At 41.9% G+C, this 6541-nt stretch overlaps 1 protein-coding gene across 3 annotated transcripts in view; it reads left to right on the top strand.

The window, feature by feature from the left end:
- Window positions 1-3330: 3330 nt before the first annotated feature.
- zgc:154093 (uncharacterized protein LOC777623 homolog) overlaps window positions 3331-6541 on the top strand; it is a 15323-nt gene continuing 12112 nt past the window's right edge. Inside the window, exon 1 of one of the 3 annotated variants that reach the window (XM_005932623.3) lies at window positions 3331-3447. The gene's annotated coding sequence lies outside the window, so the exon portion shown is untranslated. Of the gene's footprint in view, window positions 3448-5858; window positions 6043-6541 lie in introns of those variants that run through there. The other 2 variants (XM_005932624.3, XM_005932622.3) reach the window with 2 other exon arrangements.

Genomic DNA, 6541 nt, shown 5'->3' with positions numbered 1-6541 from the left:
CCTGAACTGTGTCTATCAGCCGTCTTTGTGGTGTTTGTTCCTTTAATGTAATTAAACGCATGCCTCCCTGTGCCTGGTTCTGCTGGAGGTTTCCTTCCTGTTAAAAGGGTTTTTCCTTCCCACTGTCACCAAATGCTTGGTTATCAGTGGTTGTTGGGGGTTTCTCTCTACTAGGTTCTTTATCTTGCCTTTTTTTTTGGCCTTTTACAACTTTATTTGACAGATACAGCAGAGAAAGGACAGGAAAGCGAGGGCAGAGAGAGGGGAAGACATGCAGCAAGGGGCCGCAGGTCAGACTCGAACCCTCTTATCTCATCTTATCTTACCATAAAGCATCTCGAGGTGACTGTTGTTGTGATTTGGCGATATATATGAATAAAAATGAAATAATAGGACTTTTGTGTGTTTAATTGTACCAACACACCTCCAGTTTTGTTGAGTGCACTTCCAGTATTTTAAACGTATGTTGACACTAGCGGGCAAGCTTTCTTCTGCCAGCTCATCTGAATTGCACTTCGACCCTGAAACACCCCTGTGAGGAAGTGAGCACCATGCTACACATCCTCACCTTCGAGATTTCAAAATGAATTTCTGGACGCATACATACAGCCTGTTTCCCTGCTTCATTCAGGCACAGCGATAAGTAGAAAAGCAATCATCCGGCCGCTTCCCTTCCTCTCTTTCTCTGCTGCTATTTATTTCGGTGTGTTTGTTCCAGGAGGGCGGGGGCTCTGACCCTCCACATGACCTCTGAGCCTTGACAGAGAAGAGGAGGGGGAAAAGAGGAAGGAGTGCAGGGAGAGAGGGAGGAACGCAGGGAGACCAAAGAAGAGGAGAGCATTGTGGGAAAGGAAGGAGGCTGAAGAGGCTGGAGGAGCAAGGTTTATGTCTAATGCAACGACACACTGCAGTTGTCGAGGTGAACGTATGTATTTGTGTAAGCGTGCACGTCTCTGTCAAGCATTTATGTTAACAGCTGAATATTTTAAGGCCACAGTGACACATTTACGGTGTCCTGTGTTTTCATGCCCTCAGTCCTCTTACATCATTCATTGTTTTGGTTTCCACTGCCGGGCGACTCTCTGGGAAACCCAGCTGGAAAAATGGCGTGACATTTACAGTGTCAATCTGCAGGGAAGCCCAGTGGCACATGAAGCACTTTAACTTAACTCCCCACAGTTCAAAGCCACGCCAGCTGATTTTATCTGGCTAATTTGATCCATGTGGTTATTTTTAAAGGAGCGGTGTACTGTTCACTGCTGAATTTACTTGTTCTCTGATATTTTATGTCTTCAGTCTGAGGATGTTCAAGATAATTTATCAAAGGGGCTGCCTGTGTTGCAACGACAGATAGATTAGGTTGATTTAAACATTTATAGTAGTTTATCCACAGGCTTATTTTATACTCTAAGTGGATACAAGTCGCTACATGATGAGCAGGCAGTGACGTCACAGTGGCTGAGTCAGCCTTTTTTTCATGCAATCTACATGTTATCAGTTTCACAAAGCTCCCTCCAATAGCACATGAGAGACTACTTTAATTATCAGGGCAGTTATTTTGGAGCTGAAAATAATCTTCAACAATCACTGGTACATAAAAACCGCATCTATAAGCTCAGCTGACACATTTCATTTTAAATAAATGAATAAAGCTTGAAAACTTTCTTAGCTTTGCCCAAAAAAAAGGTTTGAAAAAGCTTTTATCCCCTCGAAGTTAAATTTCGACCAACATTCTACCGTTGGAGCGTCCGCCTATAGATTCAGTCCATCCACCCGTGACGCTGGGTGTAAACTAGCGTGTATTGATTTTTAAAATCAAGTTTAACTGTGAACCTTCAGACAAATTAAAAAGTAAAAAAGAAACAAAATATCAATTTGCAGATATCAGTTTTAATTTGTATCATTTTTGTTACATCCTGTATTTTATGCAGGTAATCAAATGAATGATGTAGAGGTCTCAAAAGCTTGTGCATCAAAGATACAGGGTTAATAACCACAGGCATTTTTGTTGCTGCCAGGAAGAATATAAGAAAGAATTGAATTGTAATAAAGAGAAACCAGCATCATTAAATGCTTCGAGTGTTATAGATGTTACCCAGGTGGCTGTAAAGTGGTTTTTGACCTAATAAATGCAACATAAATGCAAATTCTGTCCTGCGTTTGGAGCTAGAGGAACAAAATATTTCATAGGATTAATCAGGAACATGACTGTTTATATTAAATCTCAAACCCTGTAGTTTCTGAGATATTTTCTGTCACCTTACCCAGACACACAGGACCACAAAGGCAGTGAAAATCCACAAAACGATCAGAAACACGTGCAAAGAGACGTGAAATGGCCAGTCTGCAGGTCCTCACAGTGGACGTGTCTTTGTCAAGGGCCGAAACTCACTGCTGAAACTCAGAGGGCTTGTTTATGTCTCTCGTGTTTGTGTTTATGAATGTGTACTTGTGTTTTTCTTTAAAAAATTCCAGTTTGATCTTTTAGATTACCGTTAAATTATTAAGGCTTGATAAAATTTCCAAAGAAATTTGTAAATATAATCTGAAATTGACTCCTAACTTCCAACCAAGTCAGTATTACTAACTTCCTTTACCTCATTTCAAAGCTGGTGTCTTTCTTCCTCTTCTCTTTGCCTTTCCTCGTCTGTTTTCCAGGACTCTTTTTCTCCCTCTTCCTTCGGCCAATCACCCCTGAGGAGCAGCAGTTTGCTTCAATCACTGCAAACTAAATGGAAACACATGGAGGCTCATTTACTCACAGATTCCCAGAATTCCTGCCTATGAGGTCACTTTGTGTCTCCGTTGTATGTTGTTCGTGACTCTCGCTGCTCGGAAATGGAAGTACACGCCTACGCTCACCAAGAGCCACTGCAGGGCTGCATGCTGGACTGTGTGGGTTAAGACCAGTGAGGCTACAGCATTTTTGAGATTTATGGCTTTCTGGGTTTATCTGAAGTACTTCAGGAAGCTAATACAGATAAAAAAGACACACTGACTCAAGCGCTAATAGGACAAGAATAAATGAGCAGATGTTAAGTAGCACTGTTCATTTCACATCAATACAAATCTTAAATAATGAACTTGAAACTAACCATGGGAGCTAAATTTTATACTGTAGACTAAAAATATTGTGTAACTTCAGCAGATATGGTGTATTTATACTAAATGATCAGAATCTACATTTAAATGAGTTTTATGGAGGTTTAATTGTGTGTAACAGAAAGTAATCTTCCTGGGAAGTGAGTCTTGAGATGACTCGACACTGGAACTTAATCTCAGGTCTTTTATTGTGAAATCTGTGTCTCGTGGGGACAGATTGATTCCACCTGGCTGAGTTAGCCTCTTGCATAATAACCAACAATAAGAGAGGACAGACTGGCCCTGACTGTGATCCTGCCTGCCAGCGTCGCCCTCCAGGACCAACGTGGTGCCATGTTCCAGAGCGTGAGGAAATGCAACCTTTTTCCTTCTTCCTGCAATTCTGCTTCTTGTTTCTCTTCCCTCTCTTAACGAACTGCAGGCAAAAAACAAAGCAGAACGCTTCATATGAAAGCAATTCATAGTTTTAGATTTAATTTAATAGCCTTCTTGTTTTTGTTCTCACATGAATAACTTAGACCTCACACTCGTCCTTGCTTTGGGGTTAAGCTCTGTTATTGAATGCAAACACAAACCTCCACCCCCGACTTTGTGTTTAAGAAGTGGAGAAACACCAACCTCTCAGGGGGTCTCTGCATGGGGCAGCACCTGGGGGGCCTGGCGGCCTGTGCGTTTGTATGTGTGTGTGTGTCAGGGAGAGACAAATGATAGTGGTCTCATGGATCTGCAGATGGACCCACCCCATACTGCCCTGATTACATCTTGAATTACTTAGGTGATGTCATAAATCTGTGTGTGTTTGCGATTCAGTGATCTAACCACATCTTGTGTAATTCTTTGCTTATCTAGTTTACACATTCCACACGCCTTCAAACACTTGCAGATAGCGAGTGAGAGTAATACAGTGGGCAAGCGAGATAAAGCTAGAGTCGTTTTGGTCTCGCTTTGAGGAATTCCACGGAAAACTTTGAGATTTAACCGCTGCTGAACTTCTGGGACCCTTTTTGCTTCCCTGTGTGTCACAGAAGAAGATGAAGCGCTTCCAGAAACGCACACAATGAAACCTCAAATCCCCAAAGTAACATCTCCCGTGCTTTGGAGGTTGTTCTGCACGTGTGCAGTTTTATTGTGTGATGCTGCTTCAGCGGAAAAGACGCCAGCGTTTCTTTGCAGAAGGGCTCAAAGCACACTCGAGTGGATGAGCAAAGAGGGAATGGGTTTAATTTGCCTTGCAGGCGTCCTTCAGGAGCTGTAAACAAGATGTGTCTGCAATCTGACCTGCGAACAGCAAACGTCTGCATTCTCCATTTGTTGAGTCCTCATTACTTTGCAGCAATTATGCCCAGCACCAATGCTGTTGGGAGCACCAGACTGTGCCTCCAAATTTTGTGCTCCAGCAGTAAAATAAACTGAAGGCCAATTAAAATGCATAATTATTCCCTGTAATGCTGAGACTTTATAGTTCTGTGGAGACAACAGGATAAATGTTTATTTCACTGACCTAGATACAACAGAAGGATATATGACATTAACATAACCGTTAGCCGTCGGTATATGAAGTCACGTACACAAAAACTCTGTGATAACTTCATATACTACAGAACCAAGTTGAGCAGAAGCAAAATGTTTTTCTGTCGTGATACTTTTAAGTGATTCACATTCCTTGAGTCAGATATATTTCCCAACCTAACAGCACGATGATGTCTAAACAGATTAATACAGACAGCATTTATCTTCTGTGCTCAACTTAAAAAAAAGAAACTGCAGCGTGAATTGCTGAGATTTTGAATGCAGCTCACAGCTCTCCAAACGTCTCACCATATTTTTCTTTATGAACACTAAACAAAGTCTGGTGAGGCATCCGAGAGACCTGCTCTCTGTTTTCTGAATCACTCTGCATCAGGCTGACTGCAAAGCAGCAGGTCTGTGGTTTCGCGCCTGCTGCTAATCAAATTAAAGAGCAGTACCCTCATCACCTCCACACAGTCTGTCACATCAGGAGATCAACAGTAAGAGAGCTCTGTAATTGGCTGGTTAAAGTGAACAGATGGTCAGTAAACTGCTCAGTTTCACTCTGGGTCAGTGGGGATGATTTAATTACTGATCAATTAAATATGAACGAGTTCATTCTGCAGTAAAGAAGTCATAAACTGAGATCTACGTCCTGATGGTAGGCTAATTCTCACCATGTGACCTGTGACCTTGTATGGTTTCGCACCTGTAGATCAAAGAGACGCGCAGAGGTGTTTCATCGCCTCAGTGTCTCGGCGGCTTCGCTGCTCTTTCACGGTCATTTGTATGATTAACATTGTCGCTCGTGTGTTATCTGAGAAGTTCTGGTGGTTTCAGTCCCACGTGCTCATGTAACCGTTTATTAATCACGGCGTCTGCGCCTTCAGTGCCACCGGAAGCTAATCTTTACCTTTAAAAAATAAAAGCCCACACTCGTTTTTGCCAAAATGAGTTGTCCTGTGTTGATTAAAAGGCGTTAAATGGGTTCATTATCAAAGTGATTCTCAAAGACAGGGCTAAAGGATACGTATTTATTTTTATATTTATATTTTATAAATCAAGTAACATATTTCAAAAAATGTTCAAGATTTAATATCACGTTTAAGGTTATTTATACTTTTTATTTATTTATTTCGTGTCCCCACTGAGTCCAAGGGTGGTGGGTGATACAAAATGCGGCAGCGCTTTAGAGGAGGATTCTTATTTTGAAAATCCTGACCGGAAGCATTCCCTGCTCCGTGCTGCAGACTTGACTCTTGTAAGGGAAGAAGAGGCGACCAGTTTACTTTCTCCGCTCAGAGCGCTCAAGAGACAGTAATCAGCCGTCACTAAGAGGTTTACCTGCCCTGCACCTCAGCCCTGTGTCGGTGGATTTTACAACCAAACTAGAAGAGTGGGTTTATTTCCCGGAGAATGACGGAACTGTAGGTAAATATCAGATAAATCACTTTATTATCTTTTTTTTTGTGTGGTCAGCTGTTGATTTGTGGTCATAGATTACACTTTGAGGAGATTTGTAGTTTTGTGTGACAAAAATAAGAATGAAGCAGTGTGTGATTTTTATTTATAAACATGTTTCTGAGAGGCACTCCCTTTAGTTTCAGCGTGCGCTGCCTGCGCAGTTTGGCTCAACGAGCAGACAAATCTGAAGGAACGCAGTGTTTAAAAATAAAGGTTTCAGCACGTGTCCCCGACTCCTGACGTCATAAACAACGTAAAGCTATGCGTGTTTGAAGAATTTAATTTCTAAAATACTTTTTTTCTGGGGACACAATACAGCCAGACTCTTATTTCATCCACCAGTCAACTCTGACTCACCGCGCAGTGACAGAATAGGCGATGTTGGACAATCGCTCCCCATCTGGGCTCGTGATGATCTAATTTCTAAGAAGATTAAGTGTTGCAGAAGAAGCGCCTTAGACCCCCC

Source organism: Haplochromis burtoni, unplaced genomic scaffold, assembly GCF_018398535.1.
Source record: "Haplochromis burtoni strain Fernald_Lab_line unplaced genomic scaffold, NCSU_Asbu1 Contig_153, whole genome shotgun sequence".
In the NCBI taxonomy this organism is placed as follows: domain Eukaryota; kingdom Metazoa; phylum Chordata; class Actinopteri; order Cichliformes; family Cichlidae; genus Haplochromis; species Haplochromis burtoni.
The sequence above is the reverse complement of the archived record's forward strand: the minus strand, read 5'-3'. Positions and strand labels throughout refer to the sequence as shown.